At 44.0% G+C, this 12793-nt stretch overlaps 1 long non-coding RNA gene across 3 annotated transcripts in view; it reads left to right on the plus strand.

The window, feature by feature from the left end:
* Positions 1 to 12793, plus strand: part of LOC134485086 (uncharacterized) — a 70833-nt gene that overhangs the window by 34871 nt on the left and 23169 nt on the right. The gene's annotated exons all lie outside the window — the stretch shown is intronic.

A 12793-nucleotide genomic window follows, 5' to 3' on the forward strand; every position in this document is an offset into this window, starting at 1 on the left:
TTAGGAGTGGGTCATGTATTCCGAGCTCTCTGCTACTCCTGCAAACACAGCAATGGTGCCTTCTCATGCTCATCTATACTGAGCCTAGGGAGCAGCCAGAGGTCATACTCATGGGAATTCAGACTCAGTTCAATCTGCTATCCTGTAGCCCATGAGTCTGGACTCAACTTTACTGGTCAAGGCCAGTGGTTTATTTCCTGGACAAGACTTTGAGAATGTTAGTGACACATTGTATGCCCTTGGCTGGCCTTCACTCTAATAGCCCTGAGTGACCATTCCAGCCTGCCCTCAGGGATTCAGATCAGCATTGGCCAGATCAGGCTCTTTGCTACCTGGTCCTATAGCTCACCTCCACTGTAGTTCATGTGTCCTGACTGCTGCAGCTGCTCCAGAAGCTACCAGATGTCTTCCCACAGAATCCTGTAGTCCCTGTGGGCTCATCCACAGACATCTCACACTCTCCCTGCTGGGAGTTAGGTTGGATGCCTGCTGTGTGGGAGCTGCCTTGGCTTGTGGAGCAGAGTCAGAAGCAGTGGAGGAGATGTTGTCTGCTGCTCTTAATGTCCTCAGTGCCCAGGGCTTGCCTGTGGTGTGGTTGTGGTCCAGCTCCAGTTAATCACTGATATAAATTCAGCCCGTAGAAGCTGCGTACCCCATGAGGCACAGGGAGGACCATGACTGAGGGGGAACCATGCAATCCAGGACCCTGTTGGGATCAGGGAATATTCCAGGTCCCCTCTCACGCAGGATGCAAGGCTAGGAGCTCTGTGTGCCCTGACACAGGGGCATGGGACCGTGACTCCCATGAAATGCTCCTTCATACCTATTACATCATCAGCTTTGAGAAGGTCTTCCTCAGTAAGTACATTCCACACTGCTTGCCTCTGCCATCTGGCTCTCTTTTCCAGGGCTGCATGCCCTCAGGAACATTGACATGTCTTCTATGAAAATTAATATTCTGTTAAATCATTTTGATAAACAGTTCTCAGCATGATATCTGTGCCCAGAAGTAGTCATCAGCAATTCTCACGGGGACAGGGAATCAAAATCTTCCCCCTGCTCTTCATCCTCCTCTTTCTCCTCCTCTTCCTTCTCTTCCTCCTCCTCCTCTTCTTTCTCCTCTCTTCATCTTCCTCCTCCTCCTCCTCCTACACTCCTCCTTCTCCTCCTCCTGCTGCTGCTGTGCCTAATGCTGCTTCTGCTATTGTTGCTACTCCTGTTGCTGCTGTAGTTTCTGCTGGTGTCTTTTCCATTGCCATGTGTCTGAAATCACCTACTGTTTATACTGAGGACATGAAAGAATTTCCAGATGACACTGTGAAATAGACAAGACAATTTATTCCAAGCAAAAAAGACAGTGAGGTAGAATTCTTAGCTTACCATTTGGGGCTTTGATTTGCCTTACTATATTATAACTTCTTTTTTCTACTTCTCAGTTGAGGTCTTTGAAAGAAACCATTTAGACCTATTACCTATAAAATTCAATAGATCACTAGGTCTTAGGAACAAAAAAAAAAACAGTATGTAAAACAATATGCATGCATGCAGGATTCTGACCATCAACTATAACCCACAAACTAGGTTGTTGATACTTATTCAATGACAAACCTTGTTAATTAGTTTTGAGGCTTAATGGAATGAGATGTTACATTTGAAAACATAAGACTCTGTTCTGCAGCACTTGTGATTGATGAACACATGTGAAAAGATCAGTAGCCCCTGGAGGAGTCCATGAGCCCATGAACCTCTTGTCCTCACCCTGTGGGAGCTATTGGCCTAAGGGGGAGCTGGAGTCCATCTGAAGGGATGGGCCAACTAGAAAACTCGGTAGAGTGTGGAACTCATCAATCCTATTGGGTCCCTGCTGGGAAGAGGAGAAATCAAGAAGAGGGAGAAGGCTTGGTGTTGGGGAAACCTCCTAAAGAACTTAGAGCAGATACAAGGTAAGAATTGTGGGGAAAATGGAAACCAGAGACAGAGGAAGGACCAGCATAGAGCAAACTGAAAAGGACAAAGCACAAAGGTACCTGGGCTATGCCTGCTGCTTGTTCTCTGGACTCTCCCTGTGGCTCATTTCTGGGGGGAGATTCTGTTCTGCCCCAGGCGAGGTTTCTTTCTCCTTGGCATGCAGCAACACAGCTTTATCAGGGCATTTGCTATATTCCTGGTCCACCCCTTAAAACCTCTGTGCCGGACCCTGCTGGGGATGGGCTTATCCTCTAATGGGGCTCTGTGGGAGAGTGGGTTGTCTTCTTTGATTTCCTTATTGCTACTCTTCTCAGTGAAGATGCTTGTTGTTTGAATGCATGGGACACTCACGGCACATTTGTGATAGTGGTCCTGTGTAGGTGTCATCGGTAGAGGCCTGAGACGACCAGCCACAGTGGATCTTTTGCCTCCTTTTGGATGAGCATTCTGGCCATAGTGAGATACGTGACCATGGGAGGATGACACCCGCAAGGTGCCAAGGACTGGCAGGCTTCCACTCCTCTTTGGTTCTAATCTAAAAGCAGCAGCAGGATCAAGGCTAGGGAATGGTGCTGCAACGGGACTCATTTGCTGTGTCTGGGCTGTGCAGCCATCCCCCTGGAGAGCCTGCTTTTGTAGAAAGAAATAAGTTGCCATTTCCTCATTATATTTTCTTTGTTTTAAAGAGTGTTTTACTACAGAGGCTTGGAATCCAATGCTTTTCATGGCATCCAAAATGGCCGGGTCTGGTGTGAGGGGAAGCATTTCTTCATAGGGACCTATCAATCCGTTCCAGTGTTCTTTGAACCAAGGGTGTTTCATCGCCTTTCTTGCTGTTGGTCTAAAGTTGGGATTTACCCTCAGTAATTTACTAAGGAGGTCCTCCAGTTCTTTTGAAACCCCACAGGGAGCAGGATATACCCCTGCCACTACTTGTCTTTGCAGTTCTTGGATGATCACTGAATCAAATGGGAGCTTTCCCACTACCATACAGTACAAGACCACTCCTATAATCCACATATCATTCTTCGGCCCGTCATACCGATGGCCAAGGAGGAGTTCAGGGGAACCAAAAGAGTACGTGCCGCAGTGGTGGTTTAGCATTTTTCCAGGTTGAAATTGGGTGCTAAGCCCAAAGTCGATGACTTTGACCTTTTTGTTTTTATCAATCATTATATTGTCCAGTTTGAGGTCTCGGTGAACAATCCCCTTTCCATGGCAGTAGCTCACTGCTGACAATATCTGTTCAAATATTTGCCGGGCCTCATCCTCCTCTATGTGCCCTGACTCTCTGATGTACTGGTAGAGTTCTTGGCCTTCCACCAGCTCCATTATGAGGTATATTCTCGTTTCCTTTTCAATAACTTGTATGAGAGACACTATGTTGGGGTGGTTGATCTTTCTCATTATGTTTGCTTCCATCACGGCTGGCTGGAACCACTGCTTGTCCTTTCGCAGAACTTTGACAGCCACCGGGGTTCCTGTGAGCCGGTGGTGGGCCAGGAGGACTTTGGCGTTGCCCCCTTGCCCAATTGTCCCCAATACTTGGTATTGGGAATGGAAGTTGCCCTCCTCAGAGATACTGGGCTCGGGTGTAGGGGTTGGTAACTCCTCCTCAGTCTCTGTAGGCATTTTATCAGTACTAATGCTACCTAAAAATAACAAAAATGGAATCAAATAATGAAAAAGATGGAGCAATATAGGAGCTAAAATTACACTTGTGGTACCTAAAAGAAACAAACAAAAGAAAAAGAAAAAAAACAAACAAAGACAAAGTAAAAACTAGACTAGAAAAATAGAGCAAAATTATGAAAAAGTTAAGGGGAAAATATGAAGAGTCATAAGTAAAAGCCACCCAAATAACCAACCCCAAAAGAGAAAGCCAAGAGCACACACATACTAATTGCAATGATGAAAATAAAAATCGTCATACTACAATAGGATTGGGCGGCCAAAGATGGTCAATACTATGAATAGATGTTCATTGAAGAAAAAAAAACAGATGAAAGAAACGAGAGGAGAAAGAATTAGTATAAAACAAAACAAACAAATATAAAAAGCCAACACTTAAGGGAAAACTCCATTGAATTTCAGGACCTAGTGATCCACAAAAATCCACAACTCTCCAGAGCAAAATACTGAAAATTAAAATTAACCAACCACAAGGAATAAGGCAGTTAAATATCAGTGAATAGTAAACCTTAAACAAAGGCCGAAGAGTCAAAGTGTCACAAAGGGCAAATTTGTATCAAGTCTAAGCCAATGATTGCTTGTACTCAATAAATAGAGAAACAGGAATAATGTAAAAGGATGAAACCGCAGGACATTGAAAATGGAGATAGAGTGAATCATCCGACTGCAGAACCGTAAATAATCAAAGCAGTAATATAGCATGTGATAACATAAAAACCACTAAAAAATGAAACCAGCAATCCATAATAAATAAATAAATAAATAAAACAAAAAACAAAACCCCAATAAGGAAATAGCCAGTTGCGTGGCAATATGTGACCTAATTCTTTCTCTTGAAGTCATCCAAAAATCAATCAATCAAGAAATAGGCAGCCAGCCATCTACATAGGCCTTTAAACTGATATTATGGGGTTTGTCATACCAAATGCCTGGGAGCTACTGGTCAGCCAGCCCAGATACTTGGGCAGCTGCAGGCCAGTGAGAGAGCCTGTCTTGAAAATAAGGTTGAGAACCTACCTCAGGAACAGCAGCCGGGGTGACTTCTGGCCTCTACACTCTCTTGCACTGAGGTGCAGGTAATATAGATACAAGGGGCAAAAGGGGATGGGCACGTGCACACACAGACACACACACACACACACACACACACACACACACAGGCACTCACACAGGCACAGGCACACACACAGGCACACACACAGAAATACACAGAAGTGAACTTATACTCACACAAACTCTTACAAACACCCAGATTCACACAAAACACGCATAGTTACACACAAGCAAAGCTGGAAAAACACACGTCAGACAAATACACACATACACACAAGAAGACATACACACATACAAACACATACACACATAAAAACCTGTAAACTCACACACTCCTACATATACTGACAAACACACAGGCAAAAGTGTACACGCACTCACACACAGGCCAATCTGTCAACACACACTCTCTTACACACACTGATACATACACATATACACAGTACAGTAAAATTCGATACAGCACACACAGCTCACTAGATACAACCAAGTCGCAGAGGGCTCCACTCCACACCTCCTCTCAAAGCACTCAAAGAATTCCAGGCCTGGCAACAGCTTAATATGTGTTTGCTGGGCCGCCTCACAATCGCTCCTCATGAGGTCACAATAGGACCTGTCAACATGATTGGGAAGGACTCTGAGACCGTGGCTTCTATGGGCTATGGAAAGACTTTAGGCTGTTAGAAATAAAACCCTGTAAGATGTTTAGCTGTCCATAGTTCTCTGTTTTGAATGTTTACTCTGCATCCTGCTTTAAAGTCCTCATGTCTACACTCAGGGTGTCACGTTATCTTTGAATTCTGAAGGATTAGCCTCAAACTGATGGTATAGTTTTCTTTTTTTAAAGACAAAGCTGTTTCTACACTGACGCATCAAGAGGACACTGTTCTCATAAGTCCTCAGAAAGGCTCTAGGTTATCATCAAACACCTGAGACAAAGCTGCAGGACTAGGCAGAGACTTGAGTTTGAATCCCCCAAACGCCTAATGGATGCATCAGCAAAGCTCATAAGCTTTCTCTGTGGAGAAGTTAACATGGACCAACAGATTAGAGGGCCAGAGCCCCAACCCATGCTGGGTGGTCACTCTCCTTTGACATCCAACACAGAGATCTTTGTACAGAGATCAGGAGAAGGCTTCTCTGAATAGCTGTGCAGAGCACCTCAGGCTCAGGGACTCAGGACTGACACCCATAGAATGCTGTAGAGGAACCCTTTGTGATTCAAGGGCTCATCTGCCTGGGTCCCTGAGCCTCTAGAGATGATCCCAGGACTGGGCTGTGGCTGCTTATGGGCTCAGACAGGGAGGTGCCAGGGGGTTTGCCCTTGGCTCCTGGGAGTAGAGCAGTTTTTCTTTCCCTGTCCCTGCTTTTTGAACTTTTCTTTCCTTGGGAAAATGGAAGGACTGGAAGAAGTCTGGCTATGGAGAGTGAGGCTGGCTGGGAAACTGCTCGCTGTTCTCCATTGTCATCCTGCTGGGGGTTTGGAGTTGTTGGCAGGTTAGCCTCTCCACCATTCCAATCTGCTTCTCTCCATTTAATCCATGCATCTCTGTCTCTTCGCTTTGTGACATGGTTGCACAAGTCCTACCTGTAGCTGCCACTCCAGGGCATAAGTCCCTCAGTGAGTGAATCCCGGATGGTTCTGTCTAGAGAGAAATTGTACAGGGTCGTTGCTCAGTATGTAGGTACATGGAAGAGGATACTTCACGGCATCCAAACACATTTCATATAACATCAATCCACATACTCTGGTACTCATCGGTTCTATTTACACCTTTCGCGATTACTGCTATTCACTGTACTGTGAAGTGTGAATTTTTATTATGTTTCACTTCTGCCAAGGAAGAGACAGTGTTTAGCACTGGAGATTTCAAAGGCCTAGCTGGAAGGGAGGCCTTGACACACAGGTGTGCTCCTGGGAAATAGCTCTTTCATAAAACGCCCCGTTGAATCCCATGATGTGTGGATTGCTCTATGCCCTATCTAGGGTTGACCTCAGTATATATATATATATATATATATATATATATATATATATATATATATATATATATATATATATATATATAAACTTGAGTATTTTTTATATACATTTCCAGTATTCCCTTTCCCAGTTTCCGTGCAAACATCCCCTTCCCTCCTCCCCATCCTCCCCCCCTTGTCGCCCTCCTCCCAACAATCTAGTTCACTGGGGGTTCAGTCTTAGCAGGACCCAGGGCTTCCCCTTCCAATGGTGCTCTTACTAGGATATTCATTTTCCATGTTCCCTTCCCCAGCTTCCAGACTTTAGATGACTGGATGCCCTGACTGATTTTTACACAGGATAAAAGTCAGCTACATTTGTGTTTGATTATTAACAGTGCCTCTGGAACTAAACTCAGATCATCAGCTATTCCTTTCACCTCTGAACCATCTCAAAAGCTCACACTATATATTCTGTTCTGTCCTCAGTGTACCATGTATTGCTGTAATCACCAGCATTGTTAAAGGAAGCCAAAGGAGATTTATAAAATCTTCAGATTTTGAAATTTACATTCACACACAGCTTGTGCTACACATCATTAATCCCACCTTTCATGAGAGAGAAGGTCTCTTTACTGTCCAAATCACCCTTGTGTACAGGGTGAGTTTTAGGACAGCTTCAGTTTGTGGTAACACTCTGTCTCAAATTAAGCACACAACAGCAACAACCCAACCACACTCACACAGAAACACATTCATGGAACACACATACACACACACACACACACACACACACACACACACACACACACACACAGCGCACTTTCCAGTTGCTACCCTTCCCATTCCTCAAGTGAGCATTCAGGGTAACTGTACTTTAATCTCACCTACCTCAGTCCTTCCAGTCTGTAGGCTTCTCTTAAACCCTCAGGAATTGGCAACTGACATCAGGCCGGTTTCTGCTTGCTGGTGGGGAAATTGGGTTGTGTTGCTTTGTTAATCTGTACTCCCTTAGCCATCTTCCCCAGGCCCTGAGAAGATTCCATTAACCTCCTTCAGAGTACTTCAGTGTTTTTAAGTCATACTCAACAAAGTAAGAAACCATTTGGTTTGATTGCAGCATTTAGGATTGTGTTGAGTAGGTACCAGCAGAATGTACACTGTTTATGAAGTAGGTCTGTGAGTAAGGGCTAGGTGTAATTTTATCTGCTGAGTGAGTGAGTGTTTGCTCCATATCGTTACCCATTTTGGCTTCTGTGGTATTTTTATTCCTATAGACTAAACGGTTTGAGTTTGTGTTGGCTTCTTCTGTGATTTCAGTATCCAGCACCTCTGGACTTATCCTATAAGTATTACCAGATTAACAGGGCTGTTGGTTTTCCATGGAGATGCTTGTTTACATTTTTACTTAATCCACATCTTACGTTCAGGAGGAGGGAGAGCAGCTTGCTGGCTTTGCAGCAACACACATTGACCCAGAGTGAAGGTTCTCTATGTTACTGATTCGAATTCCTGAATCATCATGACATTTTGCATGAGCTATCCTCCACTGTCTCGGGCATTTGAGTACTCCTTTCCCAGTTGCTGACTCTGTTTGGGAAGACTCAGGAGGTGTGCCCTTGCTGGAGAAAGAATGCCAGTGGGGCTGGGCTTTGAGGGTTTAGTGCTCTGCACCACTCCCTGTGCACTCTCTGCTTTGTACTTGTGATTCCAGATGTGAGTCCTCTGCTTCCTGCTCCGTCCACTGTGCCCTGTAGTCATGGAACTAAACCTATGGTAACAGATGGTCTGTGAAATAGGATCACTAATCGCCTACATGTTTTATAGTTTGCTGTGCTCATGGCATTTCTGTCACAGAAATACAAAGGTAACTAATGCAGAAGGGGATGTAATAGAGCGGACTCTTGCTCTGTGATACCTGACCATGCCAGTTTGTGCTTGTTACTTGTTTTGGAAAATATGCAAGAATTCAGAACTTTGAACTAGAAGTGGCCCAGTGCTCTAAGAAGAGTTTAATGGGGTATACTGGCAGGAGCTTGGGAGTCAGGAGTGCCAAGACGTATTCAGAATGTGGAAGCCCAGGACAAGGGGATTCAGAAGGCAATAATATTTGTAACTGGCCTGCGATAATTTGTATGATGCTTTTACAAAAATGTGGCTTCCTTCTGCCCACATCGTACAAACCTACCTGAGGCTAAATTAAAAAGTAATAAACAAATTTCTTCGATGAAAATTTGAAGAGAGCCCAGAGGTGATGAGACACAGAGAAGCTGTGTCTTGGGTTCATGCCACTAACCCTGCTATCTGAGCACTTCACATCTTAAGTTGTGTATGTTCTCAGGGCCCTTACACAAAGGTGATCTAGTGACAGTGTCTTGCTTTATTTGTGGCAATCACATGAATTTAAATTTCCTACTTGTTCTTGTTCTTAAAAACTCACTGATTAGTTTTAGCTGAGACTCCTGGGAGACTTTTCTCTCACATGCTGTAAGTTTTAAAGATTTGGTGATTAACATAAATTACTATTCATAGGTGAACACAGGGCCCACACTGACCTCACCTTGCTATCTGGAACTCTTACTCCTGAGCCAAGGGTCTCAAGGGTCTCTGCCTCAGAATGAAATGTGGAAAAGTGATCTCATAATCTATTCACATTCCTTGTGTCATCCAGAATATCTGCTAGAATGAGAGGATCCTTCCCTGCTCAGGACAATGTAGATACTGCTTCCCCAGGAGGAAAGAAAGGGCCATGTCCTCCCTCCGAGGGACAGTCCCTGATGTTCACTGTAATGTCACCCAACAGTCCCACCTTGAATCTGCTGTTCCACTTGAGCAGAGAGACTCCCTTTTATTCTGGGAGATAAACAGGAATCTCCAGCTAGGAACAGTGGTCCAAACATGAGGTTAAGTGAAGGCAGTGAGAATGATGTATACACACTAAGGGTTGCTGATTGAATGATTCTGAACTTAATGTACTTCCTACTAGAGTCATCTGTAAGTGACATGTAAGCTTTGTATTAAAATGTACCTTTGGTCCAAGATTTCATGGTAGGACAATGCCCTACTTGCTTTTAAAGATATCCTAAAAACTGGATAGAAAAGAGAAAATACAGAACAGAAAATGTTCCTTGGTGTACAAGACTGGTTTACATGTGCAAGTCTCGGTGCTCAACGCGAAGAACACACAATATGCCTTAGAAAGTAGATGATAAGCACTCCCTTCTCTCTCTCTCTCTCTCTCTCTCTCTCTCTCTCTCTCTCTCTCTCTCTTTCTACCTCTCCCCCTCTCATGGGTGGGTGTGTCCATGTGTGTGTGTGTGTGTGTGTGTGCATGTGTGTGTTTCTGTGTCTGTGTGTCTGTCTGTCTCTGTCTCTCTCTCTCTCTCTCTCTGTATGTGGTGTGTGTGTGTGTGTGTGTGTGTGTGTGTGTGTGTGTGTGTGTGTGTGTGAAACTGAAGGTGAGCTCAGGGTCTGCATGGCCCAGTTGGAACAAGGATCCCATGTTGATTGATTCCCACCTTGACAAGTATCTTGTTGTTGGTATGACCAGCATGTGACTATTGGGACAAGATAGAAGTATTTACAAAGCCAACAGTTTTGACCGATTCCTGTGAATTAGGGAAAATTTGAGAGTACACATAAGAGCTTTAAACTTTGTTTGAAAAAACTAAACAGTGTTCTTGGAATAGTGTCTTTGGAGTAGACCGCCAAAGGCCAAATTTTATCTGATTGTTGGTGAGTACCTGTGGGTTTTTTTTTTCCTTATGTAGTATCCTTTAGTTTTGGGTCAGACAATGTAAACCTTATCATTTCCACTGATTTTAACATCTCAAATGATGTCCCACGTTCTAGGTGCCAATCCACAAATGCCCACTCCTACATCTTCTCCCTCCTCCCTCCATTTTCCCACTATAATACTGCTCCTTAACTCACCCAACTTTTGGAAACCCACCACTCCAGCCTTCGATGAAAATTTGAAGAGAGCCCAGTATGGCCTCTGTTATAATGAGGTTATAGGTCTTCAATGAAAAGGAGCAAATGGTGCAAATAGAAATGCAAAATGTATAGTTTACAGAGAAAAAGACACTGGGAAGATTAATATTATAGCCAATGCCTAGGCCAGAAGGGAGCCTGCAATTACTTAGGAGATTAGAACCTTAATAAGAGGCCATGTCTCCTCAGGTGATGACATCACTCAATTAACCTCGTAATCTGTGGTAGAAAGTGACTTACTTAGGGTTTTCCTGCTATTAACAGACACCATGACCAATGCAAATCTTATAAGAAGAACACTGCTTTGGGTTTGGCTTACAAGTTCAGCAGTTTGGTTCATTATCATCAAGGTGGGAGCATGGCAGCATCTAGGCAGACATGGTACAGGAGGAGATGGGTGTTCTACATCATCATCTGAAGGCCGCTACTAGAAAACTGATTTTCATGCAGCTAGGACAAGAAACATAAGGGTCACATCAACAGTGACACACTTCCTCAATCAAGGCTACACCTATCCAATGAGGGCTCATCTGCAAATAGTCCCACTCCCTGGGCTGAGCATATTCAAATCAACACAGGAACATTAGGCATTTTCAGTTCCTGAAATCACCTGTGATCAGAAGCTGCTGCTACTGTGGGTCATGGGGCCCAGGGCTTTCCAGAAATCAGGCATCTTCTCATGTACTCTCATCAGTCACTGGGAGTAAGGAAGCTCAGCAAAGGACTGCTGTGTGGGCTGAGAAAACTGAGAAAGTCTGCTTGGGAAGGTGTGTCAATCTTCATCTCCACATGGAGATAGCATGGGGGTTACCTGACCTTACCTGACCACTTTCCATGTTTGGTACCCCTGGATCATATTCATTGTCAGGTAGGAAAGTGTTATTTGGCACCCAATGTCATGTTGTGCTTATCATGTACCCAAAGTTGATAGATGACTTAAGAATGTAGGCTTGAAAGGTATCCAGTTTCTAATCTGGGAAGGAGACCAGCAGGCCTGAGAGGAACAGGCCTCATGTGCAGAGGGATGTCCCATCTGTACATGGTTGGGAGAAGCTCAGAGAAGGTTAGTCAAACCTGTCTATCCAGTAGAGGTTAGTTAACTGTGAAACTATCACTAACAGTAAAGGTAACTTTGAACTCTGAGGAAGAGAAGGTTTGTTGCCATTGTTTGTGGACCATGCTTCAGAGGTGATGAGACACAGAGAAGCTGTGTCTTGGGTTCATGCCACGAAGCATGCTAGCTGAGCACTTCACATCTTAAGTTGTGTATGTCGTCAGGGCCCTTACACAAAGGTGATCTAATGACAGTGTCTTGCTTTATTTGTAGCAATCACATGAATTTAAATTTCCTACTTGTTCTTGTTCTTAAAAACTCACTGATTAGTTTTAGCTGAGACTCCTGGGAGTCTTCTCTCTCACATGCTGTAAGTTTTAAAGATTTGGTGATTAACGTAAATAACTATTCATAGGTCAACACAGGGCCCACACTGACCTCACCTTGCTATCTGGAACTGTTACTCCTGAGCCAAGGGTCTCAAGGGTCTCTGCCTCAGAAAGAAATGTGGTAAAGTGATTTCATAATCTATTCACATTCCTTGTGTCATCCAGAACATCTGCTAGAATGAGAGGATCCTTCTCTGCTCAGGACAATGTAGCTAATGATTCCCCAGGAGGAAAGAAAGGGCCACTACCTGCCTCTGTGGGGCAGTCCCTGGTGTTCACGGTAATGTCACCCAACAGTCCCACCTTGAATCTGCTGTTCCACTTGAGCATGGAGCCTCCCTTTTATTCTGGGAGATAAACAGGAATCTCCAGCTAGGAACAGTGTTCCAAACATGAGGTTAAGTGAAGGCAGTTAGAATGGGGGTATATACATTAAGGGTTTCTGATTGAATGATTCTGAACTTAATGTACTTCCTACTAGAGTCATCTGTAAGTGATATGTAAGCTTTGTATTAAAATGTACCTTTAGGTCCAAGATTTCATGGTAGGTCAATGCCCTACACTCTCTTAAAGATAATTTAAGAACTTCATAAAGAAGAGAAAATACTGATCAGAAAATGTTCCTAGGTGTACAGGACTGGTTTACATGTGCAAGTCTCTGTGCTCAACTCCAAGAGCACAC

The sequence above is a fragment of the Rattus norvegicus genome, chromosome 1 (genome assembly GCF_036323735.1).
Source record: "Rattus norvegicus strain BN/NHsdMcwi chromosome 1, GRCr8, whole genome shotgun sequence".
Classification (NCBI taxonomy): Eukaryota; Metazoa; Chordata; class Mammalia; order Rodentia; family Muridae; genus Rattus; species Rattus norvegicus.